Genomic DNA, 23939 nt, shown 5'->3' with positions numbered 1-23939 from the left:
AGCATTTGTACAGCAGAGATTTAGCTCTTTAGCTCTCCATTGCTTTATCTCTTTCTGGGTTTGCCAGGGCAGAAATCAGCTCGGGCTATAAACAGGTCATATCCAAATGCTTCTCCTGTCTTTGCTGCAAATCTAGGGGGAAAAAAACTCAGGTAGTTGCTGTGGACCCTCCCAGGAGTGGGGAAGCACTGTCCTCCCCAAGGTGTCTTCAGATGCAACAGGCCTGACCAGCTGGAGGGAAAAGAGCCCATCCAGAGCAGAGATGGCAAAACACAAAATCAAATCCCAAAGGGATCCCCCAAACTCCACGTGCCCCTGGCCCTTCCCGTGCCCTACTCTATCTCCTTGCTTTTGTCAGCAAACTGAGCCACCACCGAGCTGTCCCCATGTCTCAGCAACACACCCACCTCTTGCATAAAAAAATAAAATAAATTAGAACCAAACCACAGGAGCACTGTTCCCACAGGCCTCTATCCATGAGATACGTGTGCAGCTCCTGAATCACCATCTCCTCCATCTAACACTGACACCCAGTTTTAAGGCTGTTTTCCCATCCACCTGCCAGCTACCTCTTCCCTGTGGTACCTGCCCTGTGCTCTTGCCCAACACCCATCTCTTACCTCACATCACACCTCCAACACGTTCTTGTCAACTCATGGTTTAGTCACTGTTAGCAAGTCCAAACCCCAGCTGGCTTTGCCAGCAAGACACTTCTATCTCCATGAGAACATCAGCCCAGCCTCCTGGATCCCTGCTCCCACAGAGGCTGGGACAGCCCAGGGAGCAGGCAGTGCTCTCCAGAAACAACTCTCAGGGCAGCAGTGACACTTCCAGAGGCTTTGGGCTCATCCTGCAGCAGCTGCACTTGAGGAGCCCCGACTGGGATGGACGTGGAGAGGAAAGGAAGGATTAAGACAAATGGCTGTGCAGACGTGTCAGCAAAAATCAAGCTGCCCAAACTCACAGCAGCTCAGTTCTGGAGCATTAAAAAGTCATTTAAAAAAATAAAATCACCCTGATACTCAAGAATGCAATTTTCTTTTCTTTCCTGGAAAACACGCCAAGGGAAACAGAGAGGAGGTCACAGGCAGGCCCACTAAAGCTGCTCACAAGAGTTTCTCTTTTTCCCTCTAAGGCCAATTGCTGCTTTGGCTTCCAAGGGGAACAGCCCACCTCACCTTGGGAGCAACCCCACAAGGAGCCATTCCCACTAACACTCAGTTTCACTCATGACATGGCCCTACAGGGAAATAAAACCCTACAATATGCCTGGGAACGATCCCAGCTCTTTCCTCTGGAAAACATCTTCTCCCCACCCTGCAGAACCCTGAACTTCTCTGGCCGTGCTGTTTGGCTCTGCCCCCATGGTCAGAGCCTGAGGTGGGGCTGCTGCAGCCCCTCACCTCTGACCCACCACTTCCAACACCCCTTCCTCCTCCTCCTCCTCCCTCTTCCATCTGGCCCTTTCCCAGCAGCCAACAAGCCCAGCCTTTGTCCTCCCCTGCAGGCACCTCTGATCCCTGTGCCCTCTCCCCACCCTGCTCTCCACTGCATTGTGACATCCAAGCACTGCAAAGTTTAGGAACATGTAAGAGTTCCCAGAGGGAAAAATTTATAAAATAGCCCTTGAGTGTGTGCTGAGTGGTTTTCTTTCAGACAGAGCTTGCACCTGGCTGCAGACACCACTGACTGTGGACACACTCCTCACCTCACCCGTCACCCAGCTCACCCACACCACCTGCCTTTGCTCACAGAAAGCCTGCACTGGGGGCTCTGCCTTTGGTTTCTGTTCTGCAACAACCCCAGAGAAGAAGAAAGCCTTGCAGACACATCTCCTGGCTCAGCAGGTTCCCCTGCCCTCACTGCTCTGGAATTGGCTTCCACGGGTACCTCTGGAAGAGCCCCTCTGTGGGAGGTGCCCGGACAAAGCGCCGCAGGTGCAGATCAAACACATCAAAGAGGGAAATCTGCCCTCTGCTTTGACTCCAGCATCAGCCTCTCTGATGAGCTGCTTCCCTCTCATTACTGCTCATTTTGCCCCCTGGTCCTGTCCACAGCTCTGGCCTTCAATTATGCCATCAGCTCCATCACCGGGAATATTTCATCAGTGCCTGCCCAGCTCTTCTCTTCCCTTGGACCCCATCTTTGCATCTGCTCCTCCCAGACACTTTTCCTGTCCAGGTGATGACTTTCTTTGTGGCAGGGCTGCAAGACCTGAGCTGCTCCAGGGCTGACACATCCCCTGGGGCAAAGCCCCACTCTGGGAGCAGCACAGCAGCATGCAGGAAGGTGGCAATCTGCACCAGATCTGTGTTTACACACACACACACACACACCAGAACGCTGCTAAGTGCTTTTTGAGAGGGAGGTGGGACCAGAGAGCTCCTCTAACCTACACAATCCTACCATTCTGTCAGTGTCTTGTAAACAAAATAATCCAGGCTGGAGCTGGAAGCGGCTGCTCACTTGACAGCACAGCAGAGAGGTCTCGCAGCTCCGTGTCCCCTCTGCTGTGGCATTTCCCTTCTCAAATCCATCACAACTCAGACAGGACGTCAAAGGTCTCTTTCAAGTGCCCTACCTCTGCAAATCCTCCCGTAAGGAAGGAGATAATTGCACCTGCTTAAGGCTCGGGGACGTCACCACAGTGTAACATGCAATTATTGTAGCACCTGGAAGAATTGGATAGAGAAAACACCAGTGCAAGTCCTCACTGCTCAAAAAACACTTCATGCTTTTCCCTTTGCCCAGTGCTTTCTGACAGGGAAGGGAGAGCTGATTTCTGGAGGTAAACTATTTCAATTGAAGCTTTATTTTTATTTTATTAAGCCTGTTCCCAGCCCAAAGGTGCCCATGGCTTCCAGTGGTATTTCCTAGAGGAGCAATTCTGCCCCTGGAAAGTGAGGAGCTCTCAGCACCACTAAGAGGGAGAGGATGCTCAGTTTGACAATGAGACTGTCAGTGGGCTCTGAAATGTCACTCCCACACCTCGCAGATGCAGTTGGCTCATCCCTTGTTTCACAGCAATGTACTGGAGCTCCTTTTGTAACTGATACAAAATGTTTCACCGGGCTGGAGCTTTAATTTGGAAAAAAACAGCTCCCCTTCCCATTGAAAGGCATTTTAATTAATTGTCTTGAACATATTTAAACTGTTCCATCCTTTCTAAAGACACTTTTCCAGGAACAAACCATGTCCTTAAGTAAAACCCATATGGCACCAAGCTGAACTAAAAAAGCCCCAAAACACTACAAAAAACCAAACTGATATTTCAAGAAGGTGGATCTCCCACCTATCATCATTCTTGTCCCTGACTTTGCCAGACCTTATATCTGTGAATAACTCTGGAAGGATAACCAGGACAAATGTTTGTATGATGGCAGCTTGACAGTGTAACTTGTTTTGAAACAAGCATGTAAGATAAATCACAACTGGAATGACAGGAAAAAAACCAAGTGAGACGAGACACCAAAAACCCGTGGGAGAGAGATAACACAAGTTCCATGGAGTTCTGGTATCTAATCTTACAGTAAGCCCATCATTTCAGTAGCAAAAATAATCCATTAGATGAGCTTTTCTTTTTAGCATCAATTTTCAATCCATACAAAAATCGTCCCAAAAAGCCTTAAGCACCAACCACTGCAATCTTCACATCCTCTCTATCCCTTCACATTTCTTGCTCCTCTCTGGCCAAATGCAGGTGGAAAAGGAGGGAATCCCTACAAAACAGCCCAACCTCACTCTATCCTGAATCCTGGATATATGAAAACATGGCTGTAGAAAGCAAAATTTATCCCTGAAATAACAGTTTACTCAGAAACAAAACTGCCATTTTCATCCTGTGGTAACTCAACCTCCCCTCCTGACCTGGAGCTTTGTGGAAGTTGGACTGGGCTGTGACATTTTCCAAGGGCCCAGATCGATCCATATCTACAGGTGCTGCTCTTCAACTTCATCAGCTAAACACACCAGATTTGCCTCCTAGGGTTGGAGCAACACTGTTTGCTCTCTGTTCCATCACACAAAGTTTGAAAGTGAACTCGATTAGGTTGGTTATTTGTCTTAAAACTAAGGCAATGGTCACTTCATCACTGGCAATAAAATCAGCTTGTCGTTAGAACTCATTGCAGTTCTGTAAATTGCTCTTCTGCTTCCACAGGAGGTTGAAGTTTCTTGTTGGAGAAAACTGGCTATGTGAAAATATTCCCAATACATAAAGTCTAAATCAGTCCATGGATTGGTTGCTGGTACTTGGTTGGAGAAAGGAAGACAAGCACACTCCACACCAAATCCTGTGCAGTTCTCCTCCATTACACAAACACTTGGCAGGCTTCCTCTGTAAAATTTATGCACTAAAATTAGCTCTCACAATTGCAATCAATTGCAACAATCAAGCATAAGTAATTCCAGGGAAAGGAAAAGGGAAAAAAAAAAAAAAAAGAGGTGAGCATGGCAAACAGCGCCAGAGCACTGCAGTGGTTCCTCCATGGGTCCATCCTTGTGTCCAGCAGAGTTTTCCTGCCTGTTGTTTGCAGGGCTGCAAATACAGCACTTTTCCCCCTCCTGTGTGATGTACTGACACACACAGCCATGGGACAGCACCAGAGCACAGCTTTGTGCAGGCTTTTTTTTTCCCTCCTTGAAACAACAACTAGTGAAATTTGTAATAAATGTTACATTGTTTGGAACAGAAGGCAGAAAATGTATATAAACTTCTGGCAGCCAAACACACGTGGCAGGAATATGCTGGAGAGCACAGAATGCTCCAGAGAACACAAGGAATTACAAGCCCTCCCTGGATAATTGAGTGTAAATATTACAGCTGATGGTCTCTTCTCTTCCACATACAAATAAATATCTGTGCCCCCACCTTCATGTGGGCTGTGCTCTGTCTCCTTACACCAACAATCTACATAACTTCTGGCCTCTGAGAACCTACATCTTGCATGTCATCACACATTAAAACTCAATTACCTACCACTGTTTCCATTCCCTTCTGGGCTTTAGGCTGGATTTCTATTTCAAGCAGGTTGCAGCTGTATTACAAAGGAGCAGAGACAGATAAACAAGCAGATGGTGTTAGAAACACATTTTTGTGCTGCAAGGAGTGCAAGAAGCTGGCATGGCACAGCCTGATCCAACCAGCAAAGCCATTGGTAGCACAGAAATGTCTCCCTTCCTCAGTTTCCAACAGCAGATGCTCTTCTGACCCACACTTATGCCACCAAAGACAAAACCAAGCATAAATTCATAATTCTTCCTATCACCTAAAAGCTATTTGAAACCCAAGCACACTGAGAACATTTGGGATTATTTAATATTTTATAAGATGGTATTTGCACTTCCAATGCAACTGCAAAGATAAAAGTTATGCACAAAAATGTAGGAGTGAAGTCAAGTAATCTAAAATTCCTCATTGTGAGTTTGCATCAAGAGTAAAAAACATTTAGAGAAAATTTTTATTATATATATATGAGCTACCTGGGATAGTTTTAAATATAGCACAAAAACAGAGATGGTTAGAGGAAAGGATCTGGAGGAAAATGAAGCTGATAACCAGGAATGGAACAATACACTAACACACTGCAGAACACCCTCCAAAAGCAATGGAAAGATAATCTGTGCAAAAAAGCTTTGCCTCAGCAGAAGATGACCACTGAACAATTCCCTGTAAATCTCACAGTGCCATGGAAATGCGACATCCCAAACACAGGAATCTTTTTAGACTGGAGAGACAGGGAAAAGAACAATGGCCACCCTCCAAAAGAATCTTAAAATCCTATAACAAAAATCATCTATCACAAAAACAAACAGCAGCAGTGAGCTGTGCAGCCGTGCTCCCAGAAAGGAGAGCCCTCCTGGAGTGGCTGCCCTGCTCCTTGGGAGGCACCTGTGGTGCCAGCCTGCTCCAGGGCCACCAGAAGGAATCCAGCAGGAATTCCAGCCCTGGCATGGCCAGGCTGGCACCACACAGGCAGGTGACAGGCACAAACACTCACACACCTGGATACATGAGGAACCCTCGGGATGCAAAGGCATTTCCCTCTCCTGCACAGAGTCCATCCAGCCCTGGTACCTCTGTCCCATCCCAGCCCCAGAGACACAGCTCTGAGTGCCTCTGAGTGGCCTGGGAGCCCCCAGAGCCACGTCCTGAGCTCCAGAGAGGCTCTGCCAGGCCAGGAGCAGCTATTTTTGGAGATCTCTCTGGTCGCTAGGGCAAACTCCCAGCAATGAGCACCATCCTCCAGGCAGGGTCTTGTGTGCCAGTCAGGAGAGGGGGAAGAGAGGAGGGATGACTAAGCAGGGGAATGTGAGAAACCAAACAAAATGCCAGCCTGGGGAGAAAAACATGGTCGTGGCTCCCATCAGGGCTCAGCTGAACTCCTGTGTGAAACCAGCCTGGCTTGCATCGAGCCAACAGAGCTCTTGTAGCCTGAAAGACATTTCCAAAGGCTGTGCAAGGCCTCCTGCTGTTCCCAGGCAGGATGAACTCCATCCCAGCACCAGCCCTGAGCCAGAGCATGTGTCCACACAGCTCTCCTGGGCTGCTGGTCCTACTGCTTTACACCAGGGAGTCAGCCAGGCAGACTGACAGGAAGCACTTGGCCCTCAATTGCACACCAAGTCTCCTGCAAAATTAGGAAATTGCTCCAGATGCTCAAAATCCCACAAATAACTGATGGATCATGTTTCTAGGAGCTGTAGGCATGGACAGCTTCTCATTTTCAAAATTACTGGAGCCTTGGTTTACACCACCCTCTTACACATCTGGATAGTCTTACATAGTTTACAAAAGACCATGACAGTTTTCTATTAATTTCTCTCTCTTATTTTGAGCTTTCAGCTCAAAAAACATCTTTAGAAAGTTAACAGGACAAAGGTGGTAAAGAGAGGACAAAGTTGGGGGGCTAAAAACTCTGTTCCCTTTTTTCCACAAACAATGAAGAAACTCATACAATAATTTCACTTAAGCTTCTAAATAGCTCAGTTTTGAAAAATGGGGTTTAAACACCACTGAAACCTAAGACCATAAAGAGAAAAACATATGTGCACATGGACTTAAGAAAGCAAACAGTGTTTCAAAACAGAACTCCTCTGACACACTCCTAAAGAAAGTGTTTTTTATTGAAACCATCATCAGCTGAAGGGCAAGAGAAAGACTCCAGTACACGTCAGCAAGAACTCCCACTCCACACAGGCAAAAACACTGGCACAAAAGTAAACTAATTGCTTTCTAAGCTGCTAAGATACCATTAAAAATTACTATATATATATTTTATATATATATATATATATATATATATATATATACATATATATATGTATGTCCATGTGATGCGTGTACAGGAACACATCCCCTTATCACAATTTAGGGCTTTTGAAAAATAACTTCAGGAGAGAATTTGGCCATAGGACAACTCCCTTGTATAGAAAGGACTAAAGAGGAAGACATGCTCCAATCCATGTGAAATCCCCCACAGTCAGGAGACCCAGCCTTATCAACAGAGATCCTTGGAGGTATCTTCCAGCCTTGATGATTCTGTGATTCCCTTCTCCACTTGCCATTAGAGGCAACACAGGTTAATAAACGTTGGGAAGGAGCATGCCTGTAGCGTGACTGGGATGGAGAGAAGTGGTTAGAAGTGTCGTGGAGCACCAGGAAGCTCGTGGGGAGGACACAGAATTCAGTTAGGGAAGGAGGATGAAAGGGACCAGGGGGTCTGGGATATTTTGGGTGAGATACACACATGGGCTCACCCCTGAGAAGCCTTTGAGTTTAAAAGGTGCTTTAACCTGCCTCACATCTATATAAACAAAGATGATAGAAACAGCTGCCTGGAGCAGCCTGGGAAGAGGAATTCTGCTCTCAGCTTTCACCATGCAGCTCTGTGCTGGAGGAGGGAAGAGAGGGAAGAGGGAAGCAGAGGACCCACTCTGGACAGGAACAGGTCTGTTTCCTCTGCATTCTGGGTCACCAGGAACGTTCAGCCCTTAGCAGCAGCCACTGCCCCGTGCCAGGCAGCACAGGTGAGTGGGCCCAGCCTCTCCAAGCTGCACAAGGGACCTGCTCCAGCGCTCTGGGGACACAGCCTGCCACTGCTGCTGCCGCTCGGGGCGAGGGGAGGCACAGCGTGGCCAGTGCCAGCCCTGGAGCCCTGCACGTGTGGCACTGAGGTGGGGGCAGCACCTAAGGGCTGCCCCAGCACCCTGGCTCACCCCGCTCAGGTGCTGTGGTGCCTCTGGAAGAGCGCTGGAATTGAGGGAAAGGCCAGCCTGAGCTGCTGCACTGCCATTTCCAGCCCTCCTCCCCTGGCTGCACAGCTTCTGAATTAATCTGGGTCTTTGGGTCCATGGGCATTTATTGTGATTCTTAGGGCAAAGCCTGGCTTTGCCAGGGCTTTTTGCAGCTCCACTCATCCCAGCCTGCTCCCTGAAGCGGCTACTAAAAAGCCAAGGAAGGGAATGTGCTTAGTCTCCTCCTCATGCCCCACTCCCTGGAAAACTTTAATCAGGAACAGCCCTGCTTGGTGGGATTCTGCTCCACAGGTCACACCAGGGGGTCAGCCTGCACCAATCCCCCCTCCCCAAATCCTGACCTCCCGACTTGAGGCTGCCAGAGGGCAAGAAATCCTGCTTCTGTGCAACAAGGCATTGTTAAAGGGAAAATTCCTCTTTTTGTTTTTTTTTCCTACATTCTTTACAAGTCTGGGAGAACTGGGATTGTTCAGCCTGCAGAAGAGAAGGCTTTGGGGTGACCTAATTGCAGCCCTTCAGGACCTGAAGGAGCTGCAGGAAAGATGGAGAGAGACTGTTTAAAAGGGTGACAGGAGAAGGGGAAACAGCTTCCCACTGGCAGAGGGCAGGGTTGGATGGGATACTGGGAAGGAATTCCTCCCTGTGGGGGCCCTGGGTGCCCAGAGCAGCTGTGGCTGCCCCTGGATCCCTGAAGTGCCCAAGGCCAGGTTGATGGGTCTTGGAGCACCCTGGGACAGTGGAAGCGTCCCTGCCCATAGCAGGGGGTGGCACTGGATGGGCTTTAAGGTCCCTTCCCACCCAAAGCATTCTGTGATCCGTGTGTTTATTGCCCCACAGCAGAAATCATCCTATGCCCACCAAAATCAGGCAGGAATTTACTGACCCCACTCAGGCATGGGTGGGAACTGCTGCAGTGCCATCCTCCAGAGCCCCAGAGTCACACAGCATGGATGGGCAATGCCATCCATCCTCCTTGCACCTCTTCTTCCCCTCCAAAACAGAAGGGTCAGGGTTATGCAGCATCTCCAGCACTGCTTCCTGTACAGTCCCAGTGCCACAGGTAGGGACCAGCAGCCCTTGCAGGGCCAGACTGTCAGGAGACACTTCTGCCCCACCAAACACATGAGCAGGCCCAAGGACATGCACCTGAATGGGTACGGGGCAGTGCCAGCCACAGGAAAATCCCAAATCCTCCATGGGAGGGCAAGCCCAGCATGGGCCCAGGGCTCAGGGACACACTGAAGAAACCCCCTCGTTGCAAATCATCCTTGGAAATATGGTGTGGACAAGCTCCAGGCATCCAAACCATTAGGTCTGCTTCACACCTGAGGTTTTCTGGGGGTGGTTTTTAGTGGCTTGTTTTTTTTAACTGCTGCTGGGTCCATGTGACAAATTTTAAGCATGTGAGACTTGAATCCTCATGACTAAAGAAGCAGAGAAAAGGAGGGGACATGTGGTGGGACACACATGATGCCACAACAGACACCCACACATTTAAACTATAAAAACGTAAGAGGAAGGATAGCACAGGAGCTTTGTCCCAGAAATAGCAACGCCTTAATTATTTTTCTTCTTGAAAACACCTCAGTCTCTGAAGAAAGAAAAAAATAAAAGAGAAGAATGGAGTGATGGTCTGACATGTCATTTGTACTCACCTTGGCAAGATCTCTTGTTTTGCAGAGGTCTAACAGCTCCCAGGTGAACACAGCAGCTCTGTCTGCAGAGATCCCTGGAAAGCAGAGGGGCCGAGTTTTCCCTCGGGCAGTCCCACTGACAACAGATTTCAGCTTTCAGGGTTCCTCCACTTGGCTCCTGGGCGGCAGAAGGGTGTGGAGAGGAGTCCCCGTGGGACACAGGAGGATCCTCCTGCACGGAGAGCAGACGGGGCTGAGCGGGGCTCGTGCACCACTCATGGCTCTGCTCGGCTGGGAAGGACAGCTTGCCGTGGCAACTGCAAGGAGCTGCTTTCTTTGAGGCACAGAGCCCACATCTCACTGAGAGCTGCGCTCAGGCAAACATCTGAGCTGCACTCAAGCCTCTCCACTCCCATGTGCTCCCCAGAAGAGGCCAGTCCCAGCCAGAGGCTGCAAACAAAGCCATTTGGAATCGTTCCTCCCTCCAGCTAGAGCCAGGTGAAATGAAGGAATGCACCCACCACCGAAGGGTTTGGAGGGAGATCCCCCAAGGACCACAGGGCTCAGCAGGCTGTCAGCCCACATCAGCTGCAGAGGCCCTGGGACCAGTCCCAGTCCTGCAGAGCCCGCGGTGAGCGGAGTGACCCACTAATCCAATTAGGCTGTCTGGAGACATAAATCTAAAGGAAAGGAGAAGGAAGGGAAAAGAAGCAGGAAAAAAACTCTGCCTAGAGCAGAGTGTATCCTCCTTACTGCCCCGACCTGCAGCTCAAGCAGAGCTCAGCTGGGAGCCAGTGCCTGGGAGAGCCCAGCCTGGAGCCCTGGCACCAAGCTCAGGAGCTGCTCAAAGCTGCACGGAGCCCAGGCATGAGCAGACAGCCCTTCCCAACCAGCCTGCCCAGGAAAGCCTGGAATGGTGACTCCAGCCTGCTCCAGCTGCTGCCCTGGCTTCTGTCACACAGCATTCTGCCACTGCCAGGTATTCTGAGCAGGGCAGTATCCAGAAACCACGTGGCTGCAATGGGACATGGGGAGGGACTGCACGATCCTCACAAGTTCGTCCCAACCCCAGATATTCCATGATTCTGTGCTCATTCCTTCTGAACACAGCTGGGTGGCCGAGGCTGTTCCTGGGAGCCCTCGCTCAGGGTGCCTATTCTCTTCTGTCCATCCCATCAACTCCAAAGAATATCCATCCCACGGATGCCTCACATCAAACACAAACATGAACAAGTCCAGGAGAAAGCACCCACTCAGCTTTAAAGGTCAGAGACCCCAGGAAGAGAAGGGAAGTGCAATTTGGGAAAACCCCCACCATGGCAAAAAGGGGATTTCTGGGTAAAACAAGTGTGTAACTAACTGCCAGTGGTTTCCACATGCCTAAGAAATGAGCACGGCCAAAGTGCTAAGAACATGTTTTAGGAAACTTTCTGGCTGGACTCTGGCTTCTGCTGAGACAGGAGGTCATGACAGACTCAAACCCAGAGAAGGAGATTGCAACCATCAAGCAATACATTTATGGGTGTAAAAGCTCAAAAGCACAAAAACATCACCTCAGCTCCCATGCTGGAAGCCCAGGCAGCATCACCTGGGAGTTGGGAAAACAACAAAATTAAAGAAAAAAGCCTTATAAATGCCATTGCTCTGGAAAATTAGAATTCTTAACAGGAAAATAAACATAAGGCTTGTTGTAGCTGATGATAACTATCAGCATGTCAGGGGTTTCATGGTTTCTTCATTATTATAACAAAAGCATCTTGCTTGAACTGCAGGAGTTAAAAATGCAGAACATCCCGACTTCCCAGAGATAATTCTGCAAACAAGGAGTGACAAGGATGCACTTCCACCACTGATTTCTTTCATGAATAACTCTATCAGCACTTTCACTCTGCAGGGACATCCAGATGTTTTATCAAGATGGATTTACACTCCAAGATGCAGGTTTGAAAGCATGACAGGCTGAGGAGCTGGGCATCAATCTCTTGCTTGGAAAACTCCTTCTCCTGAGAATTAGCCAAAGGGATTCTTTTCTCTCTATCCTGTGACACAAATGAAGTGAAGCCCACCAGTGAAGCCTCTGCTGGGCTACCAACCCCTGTGTGAGTGTGGCCAGCAGCTGCACAGGCCCAGGGAGCCACCAAATGCTCAGCAAACACAACATTTTTGTAGCCTCTCCATGGACGATTAGCAGCAGAGCCCAAAATGTCAAAACCCGACTCTTAATTACTGAAGTTGGCACTTAATGACTCCAATTACAATTTCCACTGATTTCTGAAAATTGGATTCTCCACTACAGTAGCAGTGTTTAAATGAGTTTCTTACCTCATTCATGGTAATTATGCTCTGACGAACTAATTTAAAATACAGTAGAGATTTCTAAAATACTACTTTAAAATGGTGGGGATTTAAGAACAAAACATTTCTTAAGGCTCCCCCTTTCCACATTTTTTAATCACATTCCTTTCAGGGCCCAGGAATGCAGAGGGTTAAAAGATGAGAGATACAAAGGGCAGTATTTTGTCAAAATGCGACCAGAAGGATGTTTTACATGTAGGAAACAGTTTTATTTCTGTGACAGAAACTCACACCCCATATCACAGAAATTGACTTCTCCTTTTGTCCTAAATCCCCCAGAAGCTGCTCTTCTCAGGCTCACCATCAGCAGAGCCACAGAGAAGCCCAGCAAGAAGGAGAATCATCAGGAAAGGATAAATCCATGTCTGAGGCACAACTAACAGTTCTGTCCCTCCCCTGCATGCTGACACCTAGCACCAAACCTGCCCTGGGTGAGCCTGACTTCTCTAAGATGCAGCTGCACCCACCTGGGGATGCCTCCCCTGTACTGGGGAATTGTTTTCAGGCTCCTGCTCATCATCAGTAAAAAAATGAGAAACCACAGGAGAGTCCATTTCAAAAAAACTAAGCTATAACAAAAAGAACACAGTAAAATGTGATATTTTAGGGCTTGTATGATACAGAGAGCAGCGATTTCTCCAGAACCTGTCTTTCCCATGCATTTTTCTCCTGGAAAAGAAGGAAGGAAAAGCCACTAACATTCCCCAATCCCTTTGCCAACCTCCAGAGTCAGAGCTCCAAAGCTCAGAGCTTGGAGCTGCAGCAGCCTGGCAGGAGCCACAGGAGCTGTCAGGTGTCCACAGGAGCTGTGGAAAGCTGAGGTGGCTGTGCCAGACAACACCATCACAGGAGTGAGCCCCAGCCCCTGGGCAAATTCATCCTGATCCCTGCAGGAGCCCGCAAGGACACAGCAAAAGCCACCTGAGGGGAAGGTGCAAACAGGGTTTCACTTTCTGAGGGATCACAGCTGCCCCAAAGGAGTGCTGACAACTCTAGAGGGATGCTGGGGTGCCACCCTCCAGTCCCTCACAGGAACACAGAGCCCACAGCAACTCAGCACAACTGGACAGGAGCACAGAGCAAACCTGCTGCACGTGTTCACTAGGCACAGAGTTAATTCAGCATGTCCCACTCTGGCACAGGGATAGAATAAGTCCCTGGCACAGCTGCTCCTTACAGAGATACCTTTTCATTCTGCTCATTTCTGCTTTATTCTCCTTGCCTTTCACAGATATCCATTACTCAGCAGTGGTTGTAGGATTTTATGTTCACATATGGTTTAAAGAGGTGGCTGTTTAATGTTCCCTATATGTAAATAACCACATGCTGCACCAGTCCCTGCTGAGCAAGTGAAGGAATGATTAGATTATAAATCTCCAGCACAGAAACATGTCAGGTTGATTTTTATCTATAAACACATTAGAGCTTACACTGGGTTACATTTGCTATCTTCCCTTTTATCCACAAATTCACATTGCTTTTAATGAGCATATAAAGCAACCAGCAACTTTTTTTTTCCCTATTTTTTGGGAAAAAAAAAAAAATCTCAAAAAGCAGGAGCCAGGGGCGCAGCCAGGGTCCTGTAGCCATCCCTCTGCCTGAGGCAGGGCTTCAGCACCACAGTGCAAAGCTGGATCCAAGCTGTCAGTTCCAGGGGCTGTGCTGCGGGTGCCTGGGAACCCCATGGCAGAGCAGGGGGCAGCAGCCCTGCCCCCTGTGCCGGCACTGCTGGGGCACCTCCAGGGCTGTGTCCAGTTCTGGGCTTCTCACTCCAGGAGAGACCTGGAGGGGCTGGAGCATGTCCAGGCCAGGGAACAGAGCTGGGAAGGGGCTGGAGCCCCAGGAGAGGCTGAGGGAGCTGGGAAGGGGCTCAGCCTGGAGAAAAGGAGGCTTGGGGGGGACCTTGTGGCTCTGCACAACCCCTGACAGGAGGGGACAGCCGGAGGGTCGGGCTCTGCTCCCAGGAACAGGGACAGGAGGAGAGGGAATGGCCTCAGGCTGGGCCAGGGGGGGCTCAGAGTGGACATCAGCAGGAATTCCCCCATGGAAAGGGTGGCAAGGGATTGGCAGAGGCTGCCCAGGGAGGCTTGGAGTGCCCATCCATGCAGGTGGCACTCAGTGCTCTGGGCTGGTGATGAGGTGGGCATTGGGCACAGTTTGGACTCGATGGCCTCAGAGGCTTTTCCAGCCTCAGTGATTCTGTGATTCCACCTGGGGAAAGGTCCCATGGGATTATGTGGCAACTCCTGCCGCTCTCCATGCTGGTGCCCCTCAGGAGCAGGAGTCACTGCACAGGCAGCCAGCTCCACCTCAAACCAAAACCAGCCACGGGAAAATCATGGAATCACAGAATGCAATCACAGAATGGAAGAGACCTTTGAGCCCAGCCAGTCCAACCCTGCCTGGGCAGGGACACCTCCGAGCAGCGCAGGTGGCTCAGCAGTGCGGCACAGCATGGCAGGAGCCAGGAGGGCAAACACCTGCACTTCAAATGACTCTGCTTTTCCTGTAGCTGTGGCATAACCCCAGCGCTGCTGCTGGAAATCAAAACACGTTTTTCAGTGTAATTTATCATCTATTTCACATGGCTGACAGTATTCATTTAAAATCAGAGCTCCCAGGCCAAGCACATTAAAACCATTTCTGTTTTTCAGAAGTGAATGCCACGAGGGCCAGGAGCAACATTAACATACCCACTCACATTTCCAGCCTGCCCGGTATCAGAAACCAGCACAGAGAGAATCATCTTTTGAACTTTCCACGGTGGAGAAACACTTTAAATAAAGAGGAGATACATAAATCCTTGCTCAGCTGGTCTCCCTTCTGAGCCACGACAGACAACAGGAAACACTCCTGATACTCCCAGGCCATGCAGAGCAAGGAAAGCAAGGCAGAAAGCTGCCAGAAAGCTCTCCCTGGATCCCAGGAAGACATCCTACTCAGGTAAATACCCCAGGCAGCCCCTGCTGCACCCACAAAGGCACTAAAGTCACTCAAGTGCCACCACAAAGGTGCCAGGTCTCCCCCTGCAAGCACCTGCCTGGTTGGGGGGAGTAGAAATCCATCCCTAATGGCAAATAAAGGAGCAAAACCAGGGAAAGGCTCAGAAGGCAGAAATGAAGATGCTAATGAAGAAGGCAGGAGGAAGGAAAAAAAAGCCCTTGGCCTGTGGAAGCAGGTAGCAGATAGCCTGAAACTGGGTATTAATTCAATTTATACAAATGCAGTCCAAGCTATAAAGTTTGGGCACAGCCTCTCTGTAGTGAGGAGTCATTGGAGTGACTGCAAGAACTACAGGATCCAAAAACTGCTCCAGCCCAACACTGCAGAACCAGGATGGAAGGAACCCCAAAGCTGCTCAGGGTTGCCTTTTCCTACCCCACACTGTCCTGATACACTAATGAGGAATCCTTGCCCAAACACAGCCCCTGTACCCAATTTCTGCTGACCTGAAGTTATCCTGCAGCAGATGATGGATATTGCCTACCCCAGCAGCCTCTCCTGCCTGGCATTGCTCTGCATATTAATGATCCCTAATGACACCTAAAAGCCTCTGCAAAGTCTCACATACGGATTTTACCACTTAGGCTGAAGCCATAAAGAGCCAACAATGGCAGAGTGTGTTTAATGACCAAAACCAAGCAATGAAAGCATTCATTAAGACATCATCTGGCTCCTGTGGAAAGGGACATTAAGATGATTTTTCTCCTGGACCAGTGGTGGGAGGTGAGGAAGGTGATGAGTAATATCAGTGCGAAAGGCATCTTTAAAATATGCATTATTTTAGTTGGCAGGGAATAAGTCTGTTCAGTGGAAGCAGGGGAGGGAGGAAAATGGTCAGGGGAGTGAAGGGAGAGAGCTGCCTGTCCGTGACATTGTCAGCTTTGGACAGTGATGGAAGATTAGTCCTCAGGAATATAAATCACCTTCAGCCAGGGCTCCTGGAGTGCACTGCTTCCCATGACTACTGAAGAGGCTCTGTCAGCTGATCCTCACCTCTGAGATCAGGATGATGACTTGGGGGGGATAAGGCTGAAAGGAGGGGTTAATTAAACAAAGAGGCAAATAGGCAAGAGACTTGAGGAATTGATTAGACAATGAAAGTCAATGACTTGGCAAAAGAACCCTGGTATCACATCCAACAGATGCAGTGCTGCTCTAGTGATTGATAGACTCACTGGATGTTCCTGCAGCAAGGGGGAATGCTGGGACATTTATTGGGGTAAATGCTTCTTTTTTAATCTGTGCAAGGAGAAAAAGCTGACAGGAACCTCTTCATCCAGAAGCATCACCAAGGACTCAGGAAAATAATAGCTTTGCCAAATAAGGCTCAGAAAAATATATTCATCAAGCTTCCATAGCATTTGCCATTTGATTGCTTGGAGGAACAGTGCATTAACATTTACACAGGTGACCAGAACCAGAACCCCAGTGTCCTTCTTCATTTCTGCTCTACAGCTAGACTCCATATTTTCCACACTCCAATGCAGATCTATTTCTGTTTGTTTGTGTAGTCACATGGCACGGGGAAGGCCCAGAGCCTTGGGAAAAAACACATGTCAAACACAGACCATGCCTATGTTACTCATCCAAAGGTTATTTCACACTTTTTTTGGTAAGATATCGGCAAAGAAAATACTTCAGTCTGCTTTCAAGTCTTGAATCGTTGTGCTCATGAGGTCAGGACTACAGCTGGTATAAATTTCCTTCCCACCACCATCAATCCTAGGCTGGAGCGCTGAGACATCCCGGCCGGCGAGCGGCACAGGCTGCCCTGCATTTTTAACCTTCATTAGACATAATTGTTAATCACTGACCCATTCTCCGGCCGCCCTCGTTGCTAAGTGACCACTTTTTGCTCCAGATACTTCTTAAAGCTGGTTAAGAAATGGCCAAAAGTCAACTGAGTGAGGATTGAGACTAATGAGGACAGATCTCCTCCATCCTCTCTCCCTCCACGAAACGAGGGAGACTTACCCACACCTCTACCCACGGTGTAAAAAACCACTCAGTAATGACACCTTGGGACCTCTGACAGCCCCTCAGAGCAGCCCTGAGGTTCACACACCTCCCAGGCACCTCATGGGAATGTAATTACCCTTCCTGGCAGGAAGGCAGGGACTTCCAGAGACCAGTGATTAAAAATAATCAGGCAGAATTCAGCAGGTGAGGGTAGAAATTGTCCAGACCATGTTTCTGCATCCCTGTCATCCCTCAACCCTCCCTTCCCAGCTCCCCCATGCTCTGCCAACTCCCAGCTGTGCCCAAATTCCTTCTGCTGCTCCCTTCAACAGCCTGGGGCTCTTGTGCCCACCAGGATCCTTTGGATTTGCAGGAAGGGACCTCAGAACTCCAGGACTTTTACCTGTCTGGCCAACTAAGTAGAGTGAAACATCCACAGTCCTCCCTGGGCCATCTACCTCTGCTTTTCCCTCTTCTTCCTTTCTTTGGGAACATTCTAAGCAAGGGCAACACTTGGTGTGTTATAAAATCTCAGGGCAATCCTCTCCTGCATCACCCTGTCATACACAGCCACTGTGGTGTGTCATGATTAGCTATAGGAACACGATTTCTATCCTGTGGAAACCAGCAGCTAAAATGCTACAGATCCACACAGAAGCAAGACTGAGCAACCACAAGAACTGTTAAGGGAGAGCCAAAAAAAAAATCCAGGATTGGCAAGGAACAGGAAAACACCAAGGTTCTGTTTTCTCTGCCTTTTCTCCTTTTATTTCTCCTTTTACCTACAGCCTTGTGGTGTGGGTTCTGGGCACAGCTGGAGTTACTGGTGTAACCAGTACAAATCAGACCTTTGAGATCAGGTTCCCAAGGCAGCTGAGCTCTGCACTAGGAGGCTGTGGCCATGTGCCAGAGTGGGAACTCCAGTGGCTGAACGTGTTCTTGTTTGCATGAACTGTTGTCAGTTCAGTAAATTGATGCAAACATGCTTTTTTTTTTTTTTTTTTTTTTTTTTTTTTTTTTTTTTGCGGGGGGGGGGGGGGCGGGGTATGCGTTTGTTTTTTTGTCTTTATACCTTCAAGAAAATTTAAGCACAACCTAACATGTCCAAGGCTAGGCTGAACAGGGCTTGGAGCAACCTGGGCTAGTGGAAGCTGCTCCTGCCCAAGGCAGCAAGGCAGAACCAAATGATCTTTAAGACCCCTTCCATCCCAAACCAGTGTGTGATTCTCTGATTCCATAAAGCACTGGGGTACATCACCCAGACTGCAAAGGCTTCCAGCTTGTGCCCCTCTTCTCCAGTCACAAATCATCTTCTCAAAGATGAGCCCAGACTACAGCACAAATGTTTTATGAGTACCAGGCATGGCTTAAAGCACAATTTTGTACACAGTGGGATAACGATCTGGACAGCAGGATGATAGCCAGGGACAACAAACAAACAAAATGCAGAGAAGTAAGGATCAAGAGGCTACTACAAAATTATTAGGTTGGAAAATAGATGATTAAGCAGGAAGAAGTCACCCAAAACCAGAGGGCCATGTGAGTAATCTGAGCACTTGAGTTTGGATATTTTTTGATAGTGTGTTATAAAGGAATGGAAACCTTAGCCTCACTCAGCTTTGCTGCTGCTCCCGGGGCCGGGCGGGTTTAGGGCACTCAGTGGGAATAAAACCCAGAGTTGTGCAGCACAAAACTCTGTCACTGCCCTGTCAGCCACTGCAGGCAACATGATCCCATCACCTCCAGCTGACCCGGAGAAGTTCAGCATTATTTCACAAAAAAATCCCAGAGCTGCTGATGGCAATCTGCCCTCCAGACAGGCCTTGCGCAACATCGACCCCATCCCAAACCCAGCGGGATCGGAACCGAGACAAACACAAACCCCAGCCCAGGAGGCAGACACAGAACCAGGGCTTTGGGGAGGCTGCTGGGATTGCTGTGTTTGCACCCGTGCTGCAGAGGAAGGGCTGGAGACAGCCCAGAGCAGGAAGCTGCCAAGCCAAACTGCTGGGAGCAGGAGTGCTCGCTGCTCACTCCTGAGCAAAGCTTCCAGGAAAAGAAAACAAACCCTTTTGGGCTGAGGAGTGCCTGAGTACAAAAGCCAAGCCTCAGAAGGATGAGTGGGGAGAGCTGGACAGTGCAATGTGCCTGCACCCAGACAAATATCAGGGGATGGACAGCAGAAGTCCTTTTGTCTCAGGGATGCACATGGGACAGAAGGGGCAGCACTGGCACAGCCACTCCTCTGCTGAATCCCTTCTGCTGAAGAGGCGTCCTGTTCCCAAAGAGCCATTTATCCACCACCCTTCAGCTCTAAAACTCATACAAATGATTTTATTCATAATTAATTAAGGTCTGCAAATGTGGAAATTAAATTACCATTTACAGTGCAGAAAGAGATAGCACAGGAAAAGCTGGATGGCAGCGACAGCTCTGCACGGATCAGGACATGGGGGATGGGGGCTCTCTGGCAGGCACGTTGAGGAACCACACAGTGAAATCTGTGTTAGCTCAAAATACATACTCAGCATCTTTAAATGGCTGCTCAGGCCCAGTTGCAAGAGACCTTTATGTCTTAGGTTCCAAATTAACCCCAAAACTCAGGTGCTCCTCAGCTCAGCTGTCAATAATCCCAGGACTTTGCATTAGGAGCACATTTTTGGGACAGCAAAAACCCCAGCGTTCCTTTTGTCACTTGGCTCCTCTGCTGGCAAACAAACTGTTGGGAGAACAAAGGAGCCGCTCCGTGTACGCAACCTCACCTTTCCACTTGGATCAGGCTGCCAGGGAAGGGAGAACACACAGGAAAACAGATGGACCCACACTGAACAGGAGGCAGAACTCACTCAAGGGGCTGGGGAGGGAACGGGATGAGCAAACTGAAGCTCAACACCACCCCTGAGCTCAGCCATGCCACCACAGCAGGGGCCTGCTGTCACAAACCCACCAAGGTTTGCTCCCTAATTCACAAGGCAAAGATTGTGAAAAGGAATTTTGCTTCTTGTTTCAGTGGAAGTGGTGGTGAGAGTGATTCCGTGGTAGTTTCAAAGGCAACTCCTCCCAATCCCTGATAGCCCAGGGATGCACTCAGCAGCAGACTCCAATACAAGAGCTGGGATCTTTTCCCCTTATAGCCAGCTCCTGGTTTGCCCAATTGCCAAGGGAGTTTTAGGGGAAGGAGATGTTGAGAAGATGGTCTGTAACAGTTACTCAAAGGGACCAGGAAACAGATGTGTCCCACACATTCCCATGCTCAGCAGGATGGGCAGATTGCAGGAAAAGTAATGGCCATGTTGAAATTCAACAAAAAAGAAAAGGCTTACATACGTGACCTTTCTGGTTCTGAGCAGCCAACGATAATGATGCACCAAGTACAGGGAAGTTTCAGGGTAAAATTACCCCAAAAAATCCTTAGAGAAGTCAGTGAGGACTGAGTGGGTGCCTGTGCCAAGTTTTCCTCACAGAAGAAATGGGGAGGTTCCTTGTAGCACCCCACAGGAGCTTCTCGGGATCAGTCCTCGCTTGGCAAGGCAAACCCACCATGCCAAGGAACAGCACAGGCACGTTTGGTGCTGGAAAAGCAGGCTCTGGAGAGATTTGAGAATGTGGATAGCAGGAACAAGAAGAACTGCTCCGTCTGGTCCCTCCTCCTCACACGCCCGTGGCCACGAACCTGCTGTCTGTGTGACTCCAGCCACCTGGTGAGTCCCTGTTGCCGCTCACACACCAAGGATGTGGGATTCCATCAGGGATCCACGTCTGCAGGCCTGTGTGATTCATGCCTTCATATCCACAGGAGCCCTGGTCGTTCCTGAGGAGTGGCTGCCCCATGAACACAGTCAGAGGTGATCACTTCCAAAGTGCCTGCAGGCACGCTCAGAGACACAGCAGCACCACAAGAACTGCAGCTCCCGTGGAACAGGCAGGGAAAGCCCAGGGTTTGTTCCCTGCAGTATATCCAGCGGACAGAATGCACACACAGTTCCATCCTCCCTTCCAGCTTAGGCTATTCCAGCCCCACAGAGGCCAAGGCTTTACAAGTCAGTCCAAGTCCTGCATTTCCACACCACGAGGGCAAGAGTTGAGCAGATGCCCCAAATGCAGTTGGTATTTCAGTGCCATACCCAGGGGAGACCATCTCTGTGTGTCTGCACCTCCAAGCTCCAGCAAGCTCATTGATCACAGTGGATCTGAACAAAACTCTTTCATTTCAGTTGGAATCAATGACAATTTTAAAGATCCATCTCAAATTGAGCCCAGGGAAGGGCAACAAAGCTGGTGGAAGGTCCAGAGGGTTAAGTCTGAGGAGAGGCTGAGAGGAACTGGAAAGGGGCTCAGCCTGGAGAAAAGGAGGCTCAGAGAGGACCTTGTGGCTCTGCAGAACTCTGCACAACTCCTGACAAGAGGGGACAGCCAGGGGGGTCGGGCTCTGCTCCCAGGAACAGGGACAGGAGGAGAGGGAACAGCCTCAGGCTGGGCAAGGGGCACTTCAGGGTAGACATCAGCAGGAATTTCCCCATGGAAAGGGTGCTCAGGCCTCGGAACTGCCAGGGAGGTTTGGAGTGCCCATCCCGGAGGTGTCCAAGGAATTCCTGGAGGTGTCACTCAGTGCTCTGGGCTGGAGACAAGGTGGGCATTGGGCACAGGTTGGATTTGATGATCCTGGAGGTCCTTCCCAACATTAATGATTCCATGATTCAGTGATGCCAGCACCAAGGCAGTCCAAAGTAACAAGACTTGGGTGAGAAGTGAGCTGAGGTGCACCTCACAACTCTCACTGCATAAAACATCCCCCACACACTGAGGAGAGCCAAAGGCCCCTCCAAAGCCAGCTCTGCTATGATTTGCAGGAAAACCTCTTCCTGAACACTTCACGAGTTACAGCCATGTCTCAGGCACCCAGAAGAAAGACATTTCCAGAAAGGAGGTGCTTCCACACCTCTTTTGCAAAGCACTGTTTTGTCAAGCCTGGCTTAAATCAGTCCTGCAGAACACAACGTCACCTCCCGTTCCCATCCCACAAACTTAATGGGGCTGCAGCCTCCCAATGCTGCCACACCATCCCTGGCACCCCGTAAGCCTTTGGGAAGTGTGAGCAGGGAGCACCATGCCCAACTCCTGGATGTTGTATGCACATTTGCTGTTCCATTTAATACCAGATAATCCCAGCCAGGTGGGCACCGTGGGCTCAGAACCCCCCAAGCTCCCTGCAGGCTCTGAAGGCTGCCATCCTCATTCCTGCCCCCAGCACTGGGCCAGGATCACCACAGGGAAAAGCCACCAGTGTTCTGACAGCCCCAATCCCAGACACTCCCCAGCAGCACCAGCACAAAGTCTGGAGCACGGCAGGCAGGAAAACAGCTATTTCCTCATCAGAACAACTTCCATTCACAGCAGGACCCAATTCAGCAGAAACACCTCCTGCAAACCCCCCCTCACCGAAGTGAGAGGGCCTCACACATCATAAATACCACTCCTGAGCTGGGCATCAAGGGCTTTGCTTCCTAACGAGCTTTTTCAAACCAGAGCAAACAATGACCACTAAACAATTACAAAGAATAACATTGGAAAATGCCCATTAGGAAGAATACATGAAAAAAGCTTCAAAAGAGAAAAAAAACTTTTACAAAGACGCTCCTCTTTTTTACCCAGCTACAGACAGTACTAATTTAAGGGAAAACATTTGGCTGAAAAACATAGAATCATAGAACAGAATTTGCTTTAATTATGTAACTGACTTCCCACACAAACAAATCCAAACTATGGAAAACACTTTTAAAATGGCACGAGTTGAGCCAAAGAGGAGAATATGCCACAGTAATTAATGTTGCTTTGCAATCTCTACAAGGTATTCACCATTTGGTTTTGCCCAGGGGAAATAAACACTGCTGCAAAGTGACATAACACACTGCTCCAGAGTAAAATCTGTCTCAGCCTCATCCTGGTTTCTCCCTGTAAAAAGCCACACGTGCACATGAGCTGAGAGAAGTGGGTGAGCTCCTGAAGGCACTTTCTGGACTGGGCACCCCCTCCCCATCCCTAGCTCCCTTTGAGGAGTGGAAATCACTGTCACCCCACTTCAGGAAACTGTCTTAAAGTACACAAACTTATTTCAGCTCCATTTCTACCCAGCTGAAGCATCCCAAGCTGCCTGGGGTTATCAGAATAAACATCAAAGGTGCCCCAGTCACAGCCATGCCAGGCTGAATTGCTAACCCAGTGATGATCACCAGGATCCCAGGGAATTGCACACACAGGAAAAAAGAAAAATGAGATAGATATACAGATACTTAAGAAGAAAGCACACCAGGCAATTAAAAAGAAAAGAAGAATATAAAATTCCTTCACATCAGAGGCAAAATCATCATCCAGGCTATTGCACTCCATTAATCTTTTAGCAGTGCTACCCATTCAAGGCAAATATCAGACAGAGAATTTATACTTCAAGTCTTTTGAAGCAAACCTTCCAGAAAAAGGAGAAGCGACCTGATAGCAACCCATTTGCAGTGAGGAAAAAAGGGATTCCCTCTCACACACAGCAAAGTCAGCAGCAAAACTCCCCTATTACGGCAGGCTGGTTTCAGCAGTACATCTGGTTTGAAAGGGGCTCAGAAGCCAAGGCTTAAAACAAGCCTGTAAAGTCAAATACTTTTGCAGTGAAGGGCTCAGAGGCAGTGGGAATTTTGGGAGCTTTGACATATTTATGTTTTTCCTCCCCAGTTTGTGACACTG

The 23939-nt window shown here is 49.0% G+C and overlaps 1 protein-coding gene across 7 annotated transcripts in view; it reads right to left on the bottom strand.

Moving 5' to 3' along the window:
* TIAM1 (TIAM Rac1 associated GEF 1) overlaps positions 1-23939 on the bottom strand; it is a 156176-nt gene that overhangs the window by 116309 nt on the left and 15928 nt on the right. For 2 of the 7 annotated variants that reach the window (XM_032746510.3, XM_072924221.1), the window contains exon 2: positions 9912-9985. The exons of 4 other annotated variants lie outside the window; for them this stretch is intronic. The gene's annotated coding sequence lies outside the window, so the exon portion shown is untranslated. Of the gene's footprint in view, positions 1-9911; positions 9986-23939 lie in introns of those variants that run through there. One more of the 7 variants, XM_072924250.1, reaches the window with a different exon arrangement.

Source organism: Taeniopygia guttata, chromosome 1 (genome assembly GCF_048771995.1).
Source record: "Taeniopygia guttata chromosome 1, bTaeGut7.mat, whole genome shotgun sequence".
In the NCBI taxonomy this organism is placed as follows: domain Eukaryota; kingdom Metazoa; phylum Chordata; class Aves; order Passeriformes; family Estrildidae; genus Taeniopygia; species Taeniopygia guttata.
This window is presented reverse-complemented; position numbering and strand designations above follow the sequence as displayed.